This window comes from Lissotriton helveticus, chromosome 1_1, assembly GCF_964261635.1.
Source record: "Lissotriton helveticus chromosome 1_1, aLisHel1.1, whole genome shotgun sequence".
NCBI lineage: Eukaryota > Metazoa > Chordata > Amphibia > Caudata > Salamandridae > Lissotriton > Lissotriton helveticus.
The window spans coordinates 1,577,615,022-1,577,631,475 of NC_136057.1; the positions used below are offsets into that span (position 1 = coordinate 1,577,615,022).

Consider the following 16,454-nt stretch of genomic DNA (forward strand, 5'->3'; position numbering starts at 1 on the left):
CACAATAGTGTAGACCTCATTCAACCATTGAGTCAAATGCTGGGATCAGAAAAGTGTAACCTGTATAATGTTTGCTTGATAACGTTACATCTTAGTGAATTTTCTCACTCCTCTCAATTTCTTCTAAATGTTCCTTTTAGTTTTATGTTCCTTCACCACTCTTTCGGAAGCTCTGCTTTGATCCAGATTTTTTGTGTGCTTCTTACTTCCTTTTTATGGTCTTTTTCCTAATGATCTACTCGGAAGCAACTGTTCCTACCACATAGCGGGGCTTTGGAAACAGCTAAAGTTTAAAAGCATTTCAGTTTTTTAAAAGTTTGGAATCAATATTAGTTATTAAATAAGACGTTATTATTGTTCGGAATCAGGGCTATTTTAACCATGCTACAACACTAATTTGAATTCAAGAACACTTCAGCTGTTAAATGCCTATATGTTTTGCTCATATTTACTCCACAGTAGATCAGCAATTTCCATCTGGTGTCGGTTATTTATTTTCTTATCTAAGTAGCAAGTATTCGGATCAACTAAGATCAACCTCCGTCCTAGAGTGGGAGGCACTGATTTTCCAGTCACCCAAGTTTACATTAATTGGTGGGAAAACTCGCAATGTGCCCGGCGCCATTTTATATCTGTAGCAGTTTAGGTTTCCTTTGTTAGCAAAATAACTAATCTTTTCACGTTTTGAGGTTTTAGTAAAGTCACCGGTTTGTTTGATCGTTTTTTTTTCTTTTTCTAAAGCTCACCCTTACCTTAAAAGGAATATTTATTTTATTAGAGAGTGAGGTAAAAAGAATGTAAGCCCTTGCCAACAGCCATGTTAATCACACAGGGTTCATTGTTGGATGAGCAAAGTTTTAAACCTCTTCTACATATTAGGTGGTCAACTTCACCGTGGAGGGAGACCATTCCAAACTTTTGGTCACTGGCCTTTTTGGCTGATCTACTTCTGAATCTGGAAAGCTGGAAAAGGGAAACTATAATAGCATGTTCAAGACAATCTGAGGTTGTCCGAATATTTTTGTAAATATTTCTTCGGGACAGCAAGTTCAGTGTCATAGAAAACTTTGAATGTTACCTGAGACAGAAGGTTAAGGAACAATTGTGGCACCCAATTTGTGTACAAATCTTTAGGCTCTGGACTGATCACAATAACATTACCAGTCCATCAGCATAGATGAAGTCAATGAAGAAACAGTAATTTTTAGACTTGCTTTGCATTTTAAAAAGCCTTCTTATAAATGTCAAGGACAGAATTCCTGTTTTTAATGCTTACATGGCTTGCCAACTGCACTTTAGAAAGCAGCTCTTGGCCTGCCCCCAATATGAGGAGTTCATAGTGCAGTCTGGCATTTACAAGTGACCCTGCTAATGTGGGTGTTTGTGTAGGTCGAATCAAGAATATTGCATTTTTTCACTTGAAAAATAACCGAGCACGCTCATTATTTTATTGCTTCTCATTGAGTGTTCAAATATGATCTAGCCATCAGCATGAAGTGCTGCTGATCAGTCCAGAATCCCTATATAATCCTTGTTGGTTATTATTCGGGTTTCATCAGTAATGTCTAGGGGCAACTGTTTAATTCAGTATTCTGTGTGGAAGCCACAGTGGAACATGCCTACATTCACGTTATTGCCTCCATGTGTCCACAGTTGAGATGCTGCTGTTTACTTGCTCTTTGAACTAAATAACTTCTTTACAGTTGATGATTCCAACAAATGGTGTTATCTACATCGGGTATTTTAATAAGAGGAGTGGTTACTGACTTTCTGAAAGATGTTGGGACTGTTGTAGCAAGGAATTGACCAAATTGTTCACAACTTGGATGAAGTCTGAGAAGAATTTAGCTGGCATCCATCAACAACTTGGATCCTAGATAATATTGTAGCTTTTTAATTGCTTGGTTATTGTCTATGTTGTAAGGTTGTTGGCTAAAGATAAACACCTTAGTTTATTACTGTAGCTACCACCAATGTGACCAGAATTGGGTGAACATGATTTTAACTTTAATAACTGGTTTTTAAAATTCGGAGAAATAGATTAGCTCAATTGGCTGAATCTAAAACATTTTTCTATTTGCAAATGTCCAGAAGCAAATCTAAATAATGTTTTAGATTTTTTTTAGAGAATAGGCTTTGTCCCCCAGTCCCAATTGTAACCTGGCTAGAGCTTCACAATACATCTTCATAGCTTTTTTGTTTTTCATATGTGTTTTTGCCATTTTTCCTTGGTTTGTAATTTCTTTTTCTCGGGGTGCCCTCATCCCCAGCTATTCATATAAAACTAGGCAATGTCACCTCACCTGGACCAGATCTTCTAGTTAGATGCTGTACTCAATGTGCAGACTGTAAAAATATCCCTAAAGATGATGTGCTTTGGCATGGAGCTCTGGATCAACTCTCGGTAGGGGAAGAGATGAACAGTTCTCAGAACAAGGAAACAAGCTCAAATAAAATCACTAAAAAACAAGCAGACTACTGCAAATGAAAGGAATGTGCAAACAAAATAATATTTGCTTTAAAGGGGATACAAATGTTTCACTTAAAGCAATGTTGTGAATTTGTAAAGTTCACTTTCGCCCGCAAGGGTATCCTGGCCATGTCTAGGTGTGTGTGCCTAGCCCAACTATTGGTATGTTGGTTAATTGAAAACCAGATCTTCAGCTTCTTTCCGAATTCAAGAAGAGAGGAAGAGGCTCTGATGTGGAGAGTGAGGTAACCACATATGAATAAGCTGCTTTGGAGTGCTGTGAAGTAGGGAAATAGGAAGCAAATAAAATAGCGGTGAGAAGTCCCAACATATTCAAAAGAATCAAAACAAGTTAAATGAAATGTAATGGTAGAAAGTCAGTAGATAACACATTTCCTTTAGGGGTGGTAGTGTGCTATGGTGATTATTAAATATGAAGAAAGCATAAGTTGGGTCTACAAGCAGGCTGGCGAAGGTATCCAGACACTGGCTGCATAGGGCTCAAAGAGCCAGGTCTTGTGTCCCCTTCTGAATTCTTGGAGGAAGGCCGATGTCCTGAGGTGGATGTGGAGGCTGTTTCAGGATTTTGTGGCGATGTAGGAGAAGGTAGGCAGTGGTTGAGGTATGCTGGTCCTTGGTTGTGCAGGGATTTGTAGGCGTGCATCACCAGCTTGAATTGGCATCTTTTGTGTAGCAGGTGGGGATGATGTGCATCTGTCTGAGGAGGGTCAGGATGATTCTGGCTGCGGAGTTCTGTATGATTTGAAGTCTCTTAAAAGGTATGCTGTGAGTCTGGCGTACAGTGCTCTGTCAGTCTAGGGGGCTGTTGACAAGGGATTGAGTGATGGTTTGTCTAGTGGAGATTAGGAGCCACTTGAAATCTTATGGAACATGTGTAGGTTGAGGAAGCAGGCAGAGGAGGCTGCATTGATCTGGTTCTCAATGGAGAGTTTGTTGTCCAGGATGAAATTGAAGTTTTGGGCTTTGTCCATGGGGACAGAATGGGGGTCATAGGTTGGCAGGCCACCGGGAGTCATCCCACGATGAGGCGGTATTCTTTAACAACGTAGCTTCTGTATTGTCTGTGTTTAGTCTGAGGCAGTTGTCTTACATCCAGTTGATGACACTGGTCATGCAAAGATGAAGGATGGCATTCACAGTGGCGGGGGTCTTTGGAAAGCGAGAGAATGAGCTGGGTGTTGTCTGCGTAGGAGGTGTTCAGTCGTGGTTTCTGACGATGTTGACAAAGAGGGTCATGTAGATGTTGAAGTGGGTGGGGCTAAGGGATGATCTTTAGGGGTCGTCGCAGATGTCCTTGGACTTTGATGTCAAAAGAGGGAGGAGTGGATGAAGAGATCTTGTCTCAAATTGAAAGGAGACCAAACAGAGCTCATGTATCTGGGTAACAGCCAGGTGTCTTCTCTGACCCTGGGTTGGCCATGCAGCCTGGGTCCTTCCGACCCCAAAATTGTCAATAAAAAGCCTCGGGATAGGAAGACTCTGAGAGCTACAGGACAGGAAGGATGTGATCCATTTGAGGACTTTGTATCCGATGCCGATCTGGTGGAGCCTCTTGAGAAGGGTGTGGTGTGATTCAGTGTTGAATGCTGCTGAGAGATCGAGGAGGATTAGGGTAGCCGAGTCTCCTTGGTCCAGGAGGGTTCTGATATAGTCTGTGGCGGTGTCAGGGCAGTTTCTGTGCTGTGGTTGGAGCAGAATCCGGATTGGGTTGCGTCAGGAGATAGTTGTTCTCTAGATACACCGTGAGTTGTTGGTTGATGGCTTTCTCAAGTACTTTGACTGGATGGGGAGCAGGGAGATCAGTCTGTAATTTTTTAGCTTGTTGTGGTCGGCCGATTTCCTGAGGAGGGGTTTGATTCTGGTGTGTTTCCAGTCATCCGGATAGGTTGCTGTAGTGATGGAGGTGTTGAGGATGTCAGTGAGCTGGCATGGTGCTTTTCCTAGGTTGAAAATATGGTATGGACAAGGGTCCATGGGGGATTGTGAGTTGTCGGAGCGCATGATGGCAGTGGTTTGAGTGGTGAGCTGGATCCATCTGGTGAACCTATTGATGGGGGTGTCTGTGGGATCTAAAAGGCGGAGGATGTCAGCGGCGGCATGTTGGGTTACGAAGTTTCTGTAGATGGTGGTTATCTTGTCGTGCAAGTAGTGGGCAAGAGTCATATAGGTCCTGCGAAGGAGAGGTGCTGTTTTCAGTTGCTGAGGTGTTGGAGAACTCCTTGATGATGCTGTGGTTGGAGCTTGGATACGGTTGAGTGAGGCATTCCTTCTGGTGTTTTTTCAGGAGTTTGGCGGTGCAGTTGGTGGGCTCCTTAGTGGTGCGCCATTTCTTCCAGTTGTTTGCAGTTGCGTTTCAAGGTTCTTAGTTCCGGGGTGTTCTCGCTGGCTTGTTTGGTGCTTCTGTTTGATTTGGAGGTTTTGCTGGGGGGTGACTTTGTCTGCGCGGTCGGAGATCTAGATAGTGAAGTTTTTGATAGTATGTATAATGTCCAAGGTGGTGTCCATTGCTGATTCTGTCCACTGGCTCTTGGATACTCTGTTCCAGCTGCAATGATTGTTGTTGAGGGATCTTGTGGCATGGCTGGGTGCCGTTGTGTAGGTGAAATGAACGATGGTATGGTCTAGCCAGGTGAGCTTGGTGGTGTGACTAGATTTCACAGTGTTGCTGGCTGTGAAAATGGGATCTTGCCTGTGTCCTGCAATGTGCATTGGGTCAGTGACTATCGGAGTTAGGCCAAGGCTGTTTATGCTGTCTAGAAGGCTGGTGGTGTTGCCGGGGTCATCGCAGTTGAAATTGAGATCACTGGGTAAGATGTAGTGTTTGTGTCAATGGTTTTGGGGAGGGGTGGTTGGGGGAAGTGGGGATGAGTTCTGGGCAGGGGGGATGAGTTCTGGAATTAGTGCCACAGAAATTAAAGCATGGTCCTGGGGGGTGGGGTCTGTAGGTGAGTGCCTTTGGTAGTTTTGCCTTCTACACTGAGCTGGAAGTTGAGGTATTCCCAGATCGGTGTGTAGTCATTCGTTGTGGTGGTGTCGTGCATAAATTCCTTGTGGAGGAGGGCGATGCCGCCTCCGAGTTTGTTGGTGCGGTCGCGGTGTATGTTCTTGTATCCGCAGAGCGTGGCTGAGGCAATGTCAGGCACAAAGACTGCATTGAGCCAGGTCTCTGTGAGGAAGACAATGTTTGGGGTGTGGGTGGTGATGCTGTCCTATATCTTGGTCGCCTGCTTGCAGAGGGATTGGGCGTTGAACAGGAGACAGTGGAGTTGTCTGGGAGTAGTCCTTGCCGGAGGAGTGGAGGAAGTGAGGTGTGCTGGTGAGTTAGTGCTGCAGGTGAAACCGCAGTGGCGGCAGGTGAAGGTACAAGCTGTGGAGCTAGGAGAGGTGTGGCAGCAGTCCTTTTTGCGGGGTCTGGCCAAGGCGGTAAGCTCAGTTCTGGAGTAGTGGTGGATGGTGAAAGAACCAGGGCTCCTGGCGCTGGGCGTGGTACAGACACGGACAGGCGCAGATGGGCTTGGTCTTCACCTGGCGTCGCAGCATCCTCCATAAGTAGTCTGGGAGGTGGGAGGGCCTGGCAGGGAGCAGGAACCGGCGGGAGGAGAAACTACAGGAAGAAGCGGAAGGTAGACGGGCTTTACGAGGCAAAATGCAAATAACCAAGTTACTAAATTACAAACAAAAATTACCAATAAAATAAACAAAATTACACCAGCAATCCAACAGAATGTACAAGCACTACAGTGTACCGATCATTAAGGCACCCTATTAACGGGTCTGCACTGCAGTGCAACTGCAATTGTAAAAATAAAATAACTATTATTCAATTATCATTTTATTTCAACTTTTCTATTGCACTGTTTTTAAAGCAGTGGGGCGATGCTCCTCCGCCTTAGCCGAGGAGCCGCCCTTAGGAGCAGCGCGCAAGACCATTAGGTAAAGAGCTACTCAGATCTCGACTCATAGTTGCTGCACAAATTGCAGTTGCCATCAAGGGAATAATAGACCAATATAAAGACAGTGATGACCTTTTCACCAATTCCAGCCGCAAAGTTAAACCTCAGAAATGCTTAATCTCATTGAGTCTTTTGGGTAGCTGTGGAGTGGGTCTTAAGTGTGGCACAGTTGTCACTCAAAAACTCTTTTGCATACAAAGTAGTCTGCTCAACAATATAATCCAAAACCACATCAATAAGCTGGTGAAATTGGTAGGCAAAAAGTTCTCTATATTGACTCTATACCCTGAAACATCAATAAAGGCAAGCAAAACAGGCTGCCCCATGTTTGGGGCAACCCAGGGTGCAACACTTCCAATGGGAAGCCTTGCAGCTCCTGGCTGCAGTCCAGCTTGCTCTTGCTGCACTACCGGCATATCACTGTTTTCCTCTAAAAGAGACACTTCATCAGTTCTAATGGTGGATTCATCAACAGATGAGTCCTCACAAACAAACTTCACTGCCAGAATCTTCAACTTTGTCCTCTGTCTTGGATGCAGTCTGTGTCGGAGCCATGTTCAGAGGCACATTCAAAAAGCAAACCTACAGCCAGTTTGACGGTCAGCTTGTGGGCAGCCATGATGCTGAATTATGAAGCTAACACAATAAACAACGCTGTGTCAAATAGGAACTCAACAAACTCCGTGTAATAAAAAAGTAAATAGATCCATTGGCATATGATCTGGAAAAAACAATCCACACATTGAACTTACTCTGAAAAGGTACATCTCACTTGCCACAGACAGGTAGACTGAGGATCAACTGCACCTACTCTGCACAGACACAGCAAGCACCAAAGATATCCCACTAGAAAGGAAAAACAAAATAAATTGCACATAAGATATAAGACAGATCTTGCACAAATCCAAACATGAATTAAAAATAAAATCATACTCTAAATTTGCTGCAATTACAACCATGAAAACAAAATTCAAGCAAGGCAATAATACTCATTTGAAGTAAACAATACAAAGAAGTTTGCTTACAAAACTCATGCAATTGAACACACTTCAGATCTACCAAAGCCAAAACTGCAAGGAGGAGTCTCCACCAAGGAAATCAAAAGCTTTGCCCTACAATGAAAAGGAGAAATGACACATTAATGCTGACAAGAAATGAAACGGTTCACATTCTAAAACACTATGAAGTGTGCCCCTAGTTGGGCACAAACAAAAGCAAGAAATTGGCGCCCCAGATGGGAATGGCCTTAGCCACCAGCCAAACACCACTTCACACACCCCACCATCCACATGCCAGCCATATATATTGCCAGCAGAAACACAATTTCAAACACCTATTCGGCCAAACGCCAGCCACACACCAGATCGCACACACCGCTAGCCAAACGCCAGTACACGCACACCGCCAGTTTACACACACAAAACTTATTCCATGGTGTCGAGTAGTTTAGAGTAGTAGGCAGAGTAGCCTAAGAAAAGTCTGATCTCCCCAAGAGGGAGAGCAGAAAACAAAGGACATTTGTGGGCAATACTGGGGAGCTACTCGTGCCTAAGGGACTTCTCCTCCGACATATACTCCCTGCTGTGTGGTAGTTGTATGTTTCCCTGGGGGAAGATCGGGCTAAAGATTAGCCTTGAGCAAGAGGGTGGGGCAGGAGGGATAGCAGCAAAAACAGGTCCCCATAATGGGCTGATCTGCCTCTAGGACTAGTGTCCTTGGCCAAAACATGTCCCTAGCATACATGTACAATATCATTTCTGGTTTTCCTCCCACCTGGGGGGGGGGGGGGGCGCGAAATGGGCAGATCGGTCTACCAAATGGCCATTCGGCCACTGGGGGGAGGGAGGGTGGAAGAGGCCCAAACAAATACCCAAATATTTTTAGGAGCAAACCTTGACCAAGCCCCCCCCCGCCCTTTAAAATATATGTCCACAATAATCCTTTGTGTCTTGTGACACCCCCCCCGACCCCCCAACCCCTCCCGTGATCATAATCTCTCCAGGGGAGCGGGTGGCAGCGAGAACAAGAACATACCCGAGACCAGGAAGAAAATGTGATATGATCGGAAGCATAGAGACTGTCAAGTTAAATAATATTGAACGACTCAAGATACCGTCTATTATAATTCACAGAAGCCGGGTCGCTCTTGAAAAGCCAGTCTCTAATTGTATTACTCTGCTTGTGACATCACTAGTACATGTAATGACAGTCAAACACTATTCACAGTAATCACTGTAGTTAAATTTTGATATAAAATAGCCTGCCTCCAGATCCAGCAGAATCCACCGACCACTGCTTCCTGAATGGATCACTTAAATGCGTTTAAAGGGATCGCTAGCTTTTAAGAGGTTGTTCTAAATGGTCCTGGAAAGCCACAGTCTTCAGTTGTTTATGATAAAATAAATTCGATATTGAACTACTAGGGTGAAGTATAGGGGAGAAGGGATCTGCATGTTAACAGTAAACAAAAGTAGCTTACATTAAACTGTTCAAACGTTTTTCCAACAAAATTGTTTATAATTTCACAGTAACAGTGAGATGTAACAACAGTATTTAATGGGGGTTTTCTTGGGGGCAAGTGTGGTTGAGTTACCATGCATTCAAAGGAAGGAACTACCCTGTGTCATACATCAGTAAATGACATTGTAAGTCATGTGGGAGTAATGTGACTTTATCAAGACACGCTGCCTTAGGCTTAGTCCTCCGCATGGAACTCCTTGGTGTCTTGCAACTTCCTAATGCGCAGTAGGGGATACTTTAGCCCCTATATCTATGTTGCTTTCTATATAATGTAGTAATATTACGTAAAGCCAGACAGGCTTAATTTGAAATTGTACTTCTGTGCCTCTTATATGTGTGTCTGTATGTTTGTAAAATGATACCATTGTATGAGAGCTAAGCCAGACCTGGAAACTTTAGTGTAGTCTTATTTTGTTTTCAATGTAATACATTTGGAATATCAGCTGTGCCTTGTGTTCAGTGAAGTGCATTTTGCCATACTGAAGTACTTAATCTAAAAAAAACAACATGCTTAAGCATATTCCAGACCCTTGTCTGACCACAGAAGCTTGACTATACCAGCAGTCCATATCTTGGCACACACAGTGTTTCATCAGTTGCGAAATACAATTAATCCAAAATGTTGCCTTAAGACTTCTGTTTTCGCCCCAGAGAATGCATGGCACCAGTCCTGGAAATAGGCTACCTGTATTTAGGCAAACAATGTTCAAGGCACGTTTGCTCATCAACAGCTTCCCAAGGAAAAGTAACATCATACCTACAAATTAACCTCAAGCAATAGAAAGTAAGCAGTACACTAAACTTCAGGCTTCCACTATGGATCATCTTGCCGCCTTACCTTTAGAAATCCATAGGCAACACCTCTTTTTCAGTGTCACTCTGAAGCTCTAGAACGAAGTACCAGCTGAGAATCAAAGCATCAAGGAGCACTTAGTTTAGAAGAGAGGTGAAACACACAGCTGTTTCCAAGACCCCTATTCCATCCTATAACACTGAGACCGAGCCGGGGGGGGGGGGGGGGGGGAATATATGTATGTATGTAAATATATATATATATATATATGTATATTACATGACCCTCACTAACCGTGATAGAACACTCGGCAGTTGTGCAGCCGATTTTTAGTTCAAGCAGGCTGCATAATAATTCCCTTAAAATGCTTGTCCTTCTTAAACTCACTTAAGACAGAATTTGTTACAGGTCATGACTAAAAATCAATTCTGTATCAGTCATAGCAACAAACTATCCATCATCCTCATCATAATTGGTATGAAATAACTGATGAGATCTGCCACATACTGCTGGCCACGAGAGGAGTCTTAATTTAGTCCACCACTACAGTTCCCAGATGAATGCATACTATGACCATTTCGTGATATCTCAAAATGACATTCATACAAGATATGATTTAACAAAGTCTATCCCAAATGTCCTGACCATCCCTCTTCTTTCATCTTAAGCCTGCTAAGGACTATAAACTTATTTAAAATTCAGAGAATTGACAGTCCTGCCTGGCACCCAACTTTCTGGCCTTTGAACAAAAGGAAACTATGAAGTGACCTGTAGAGCTGCCTGCTGATCAAAAGCCCTAATCTGTGCCCCATATTTAAAACTTATTTACCCATCTCACTGCTAAGCTCTGCCTCCCATAACATGGTAACCACACCTCAGTGGTCAGCATCCCACATAGGAATAGTAAGTGTTACTTTAATGTTATAGTATTCACCTCTCTCATTATAAGTCTGGCTTCACAGTACTGTTCTTTAATATCTACGTAGAGTAGTTTGCCTGAAGTTTGTCTGCCCTCTTAGATGTGGATGTATTTGTCTGTTTAAATTGCTGCTATGCAGTGTTTAAATTACACTGCACCTGCCTGTTATTTGAGTGCTTGAGGAGGTAGTGATGTATTCTTGTTTCTGTCACAAACAAATATTTTTTTTAAAATAAAAAAGGGGGGAGCAGCTAGAAGGCTAGTTTTGCAGCATGAATCCTTCGCGATTCACATGATATGCATTATTCTGCCATTTAGCGGTTGGGCGTTGCCGACCATTTTGCGTTGTGCCCCTCCTTATCTGATAGAGACGTCTAGCCACCGATTCCTTGCCTTTGAATTATCCCCATGCGCCAGACTGGATCTGAAAATGTTTCTACGGCAGTACCTCTGCGCATCGGTAAATGGCGTCGAGCGACTCCATAGTGACATCGTCCACCGGATGTGACTTCGGCAGAGTCCACATAAGCCCTCTCCTGACAACGCTGGCGTCAGTTTCTTCCTTACTGCAATTCTATGCGGATCTGTAGAGCAGTTCCTCTTGTAATTTTTGGCCCCTCAACGTTTTGTCGACAACTGTGTGCTTTTTTCTGATGTCCACAGGGTCATGTGGATGACAAATGTCAATCCTGGACCCTTGTAGTATTTTAATGTGATGTCTGGGTTTTATCCATGGTTCCGAAAAGTGTGGCTCCTGTCTTCAGCTTTGGCGCTGCAGGAGGGCTTCATGGCTGTCCTGGTAGCTCGATGGTCGCGGACGGCACATCAGTCGTGGGTGTCTTGTACTAAGGACCGCTCAAGCGATTCTTCCCGCAAGTGTCGTTCGTCCTTGATGTCGACTGGTAGGTCATGCTGTAAGCAGTCAGTTGCAGCCTTCCCCGTGTACGTGTGATGGCTCTTATACCCTTCAACGTCCTCTGGTTGAGGAGCTGGAGCATGAGTCTACCCCGGACCTTCCGGTATTCTGGATCAGTTGAGAGAATATTAATGCTCCCTTCTTGCTATATTTGGTTTCTGCCTCCCTCTGTTGCACGTCTCTGCCCCACGAAGGCCAGAGGAGTTTTGACTGAATTCACGCCAGCAGGATCTCCCCTGGTGTCAGTGAGGTCCAGTGGATCTATGATTGGATTAGTCTCTGCTGTAGTGCACAGCCCCTTGAGGTTCCCACCTACAAAGCCTGTGTTGGTTCAGTCGGCTCCGAAGTAGACTGTGCTGAGCCCCGCTACTGTATCTCTCCTCTGACATCAAGGTGTTGGCACATCGACGTCTGGTGTGGCATCAGCAGAGCAGGGTCACCCCGAGCTATCTTCCTCCTTCGGAGGAGCCCCCAGCTGTTTTCACTTCGGGAGACTAATGTTTTGGTTGAGTCTGTGATGTGAGCGACGCTGCTCCGCTTCCTCCAGAGTTTCATTGGGTGTCCGAACTTGGTGAAGCTAGTGGCCTTAAGTCTTCCCCCGCCTCAAGCTTGTTTTCTCCTCCTGTCCTACCGACTGAGACTAGCTCTGCTTTCGCTGAGCTTCTGAGGAGGGTCGCAGTGGTTCTGGAGCTGCAGCTCCCTTCTATGGAGCTGGCCATTGATCTCTTAATTGGGGTGCTTCATTGGGGCCAGATGGGGGCCAAGCCTGTGCTTCCCTTCAGTAAGGCTCGATTTAATATTTTGCTCTGCTCTTTGGCTAAGCCCATTTCATGGACCCCGGTGGGCCGGTGTATAGCACATGGACTCCATCCTGTCTCTTGAGAGACGGTCTTCCTCCTTCGGCTGCCTACTTAGCACAGCTTCGTGGTTCAGGCTGCTACAGTTCCTGCTGAACAGGACACCCATCTGGACGTCCCTCCAGACATGGAGTCGAGGAGTTTCGATACTCTTGGATGGTATATCTTTTCTGCTAGCAGTTGTGCTTTGTGCTCACTTAATAGCGCTTGTGCTCTGAGCCGTTTTTCTCACGTGTTGTGGTATTTGGTCTTGTTCCTTCTGCCCTCGCTCCAGGACGAGGCCCGGGCCGCCCTTAACCATCCTGGAGTAACTGGATGACAGGTAGCTAAATTGCTGATTCGATGTGGGATGGATACCATGGATTGTGTCTGGCTGGCCATGGCTCTGTCAGTGGCAGTTCACCAGCGTTCCTGGCTACGCACCTCTGGTTTTTCGGAAGCTGTTGAATCCACATTGGTGGACATACCTTTTGATGGTCACCATCCGTTTGGCGCTCACGCCGATAATGCATTGCATTGTTTTTTGGACAGTCTAGGTGGTGCTGTATTTTAAGCCCTGGTTACTATACTGTCCTCTTCCAATCCTTACCCCCGTGCTCAGTCTGTCCAGGGATGGTCTCCTTAATTTACTTTCTGTGTGAACTGTTCTAGGGCGGTGCCCAGTGGCTTCTTATTTTCACTTTTCACCACGGAGTGGCATTCGGCTTGATGATCCTGCTCCAACAGGTATTTTCTTTTCTTGCATGCTTACCCTGTTGATGATTTGTGGTTCCTGGCTGTATTTTGGAACACATGTTCCTCCCTGTTGGGTTTCTACTCCCGTGTCTGCACAGTGTTCTTTTGCTTTCTCCGCAAGTTCTGATTGGGGTACTTTCGTGGAATTGTGCGGATGCACTGTTGCCTTGTTCTCTGTCCTACAGGGTACTTCATATGCATGACTTTACGGTTCTTCCTCCATATGTTTTTGACACAATAGTACTCCATATGGGTACTCCACATTACATTTTTTGGTGCAATGGTGCAAGTCGAGATGGTGATGCATGGGCGTTCGTGTGTTGTGTGTTCGAGAACATAGTTTTGAAAGAGAAGATTGTAAAGTAGTTGGCAGTCCTACGGTCAGTGGTGATCATTCGAATGGGAATTTTAAGCAAAATGATTCTCTCATTTCTTCTGCAGTTAGAACACCACGTCGAAGAAATGTAAGAACCTATAACATTGGATGAGTTTGAATGGGATTATTCTGTATTCCTTATAATTATATTACTTTGGATTATTTGGAAGGAAACTAAGAATATTTTATGTGCTCAAATGTAATCAACCTTATTCTTAATAGTGCTTTATGCTTCGAGGTAAAAAAAAAAAAAAAAAATCACTAGAATGTTACAGCGTTTTTAAAAAATTGATTGGTATTTTGAGCTAGTTGGTATTAACACTTATTTGGGGGCACGTGTAGTTCATTCCTTGTGGAATGTGTGAGATCATTGGCTGGCGTTCTGTTTGTATAAGTGGGATTGATGGAATGTACATCATTCATTCTCAGCAGGAATGTACGATCAAGTGTAGAAGCTGCGTTATGAAAAAGAAGCATTCTTAAAGGATTTGCAGTTCATTAATTGGATACAATGTGTGATTCGACACTAGTCTTGGGACAGCCTTGTGTTTCACACTGTTCCGCTTGTATAATAATAATTGCAGTTTGTAAAGCTAAAACATTTCACCCCTTAAGGGTTTCAAGGCGCTCTGGGCCGTTGGGTAGATTAAGTGAGCTATTGCCCAGATTCACATGATGCTGCGCTGAACTGCCTCCAACCCCAGGGATCGAACCGTGAGCCCTGCACCTTGGGATCAGCTGCTCGGCTGCTACGCCCTACCTCTCCCTGTAAGAATCTCTCCTAGAAGAATCTGGTGGTAGTTCTACAGTCAACTTTGGCTAACTCTCTCCTCCTCAATACCCTCATAATCATTGAGAATATCATGTTTACCCCCTCATTTTCCTTTATAGTATTTCTATGTTAAGATTAAAGTAGCCCACTTCCAAGTGATCTCCGTGGCTGAACATGGATGTATTAACTATTATTTACTTTGAGTTCTGAGTTTCTACCCAAATCTACCTCCTCTTTAGGTCTCGGATCGCTTTGCCTAGTTACACACATGGCCATGTCTTCTGGGATGGTCTTTGTGCTCCATTTTGGGCCCAATACTAACATAGGCACCAGAACACCCGAGGTAAAAGGCTTGTTGTCCTAGTTTGAACCCAATAATCTTTTCATTACCGAGGGACTGGTAAACCTTTATTTAAAGGTAAATAAATAAATAATACCCTATTTTTGACTAGACTTATAGCATAACAGATAGCTCAATAAATAAGAGTCAAGATTCGAGGTAGTAGGAGTTTCTGCAGGTTTATTACAGCATAAGGACAGGATCAGGACAACCTGCATGGGAATAGGACAATAAGGCCCAGCAGGACAACTGGGGCCCAGCAGCTGCCGGGGCTTGGTCTGGGATGAGCGCGCTAACATTTAATAACAAAACATTGACTTATATACATAGCGCAAACACATAGCATTACATTGCAGTAGGCGTAACAGTGGGTGGAGTAGAAGGCGTGACGCGTAGCAGTCGCGAGAGATAACAGTAATAAGAGGTGTAACTGGGAGTATACTTAGACATGTGATGCAAACGTAACAGAATATGTCATGAATGGGCGGAAACATTGGAGGGGGCTACCTAAGGAGCCGGGACCTCTAACCTAATGGTGCGCGAAAACTAGCAATGACGTGTTACTAGGAGAAGCTGGGGGCTACGAACTCTGTGCTAGGAGCAGAGACTAGAGTCTGGAGGGTCGGAACGACATGTACCTAAACCCTATCTGGTATCTAATGTTTAGGGAACATGTTGATATAAACTAGAAGTCATGAGGGGAAAAGCTAACTTGATTCTAAGACTGGACCATGCATTATTCTACATGTAGTGCGTGAAGAATATTAAATGACCATTAAATACAGTATTTCTCTAACGTGGAGACGAGAAGGCTAGACAATGACGGAAACTATTGATGCAGTTCAGTAGCTTAGGAATGCAGAGGAGGAGGACTGAACTGATAGCAGGAACTATAACATACTTTTGGCAGACTCAGAGGCAGAGCCGGGGTGCGCCGGGCACTGCAAGGCAGGAAGTAAGTGAAGGGTCGAGGATACAGGTGGGGGCTGTATCGCTCCTTAGCGAGGCTTTCAGGAGACAGGAGCTGAATCTGTGGTCCGGGCCCTTTTGAGGCCTGGAAACGGAGACTTTATAATTGAATAACGTGCACACTGAGAAACGTGGCAACATTACTTACATAGGCCTGATATTCGTAGTATTCACGAGGACTGGAAACTATCATACTAGAGGTGGACACAACTGGAATTGCGTCTTTAATCAGAAATGGGGAATAACATATGCATATTGATCATGCACACATAACATATGATGGATGAGGCGTAGGGACACAGAACATGGCAAAATTTACTTTTCCACATTCCCTCCTTGTCACTACGTTTCCATCAGGAAACATCAATATTCATGATACCGTCTATCATTTCATACAGTACCATTTGCTCGTCTCGAATTGTCTTGGAACGGGATTTAGAACAGGGCTTGGGATTGGGAATACAAGAGGTAGCACACATGCTGCAAATCGCAGGGCCACATTGTATACAGAGGCAGCAGCTAAATATGATCGCTACTGCAATACCTAAAAAGGACAGGACTTTCCATCCCCATGCGGAAATTATATTCCAGAACCAACCGGACCATGTCCAGGTGCCTGGATCTTGGTGTAACAGATGGGCAATTTTATGGAGTCTGGTTATAGCTGAATAAACAGACGGCGCGTTATTTGGAATGAAAATACAACAACTGGATCCGAGAACTCTACAGGCCCCGCCCCTATCGGCCAGTATGACGTCAAGGACGAGACGATTCTGTAAAACGACAATTCTCATAAAGGATTGCTCTTCAGTT

The 16,454-nt window shown here is 44.4% G+C and overlaps 1 protein-coding gene across 1 annotated transcript in view; it reads left to right on the top strand.

Moving 5' to 3' along the window:
• CDC73 (cell division cycle 73) overlaps window positions 1-16,454 on the top strand; it is a 589,523-nt gene that overhangs the window by 248,823 nt on the left and 324,246 nt on the right. The gene's annotated exons all lie outside the window — the stretch shown is intronic.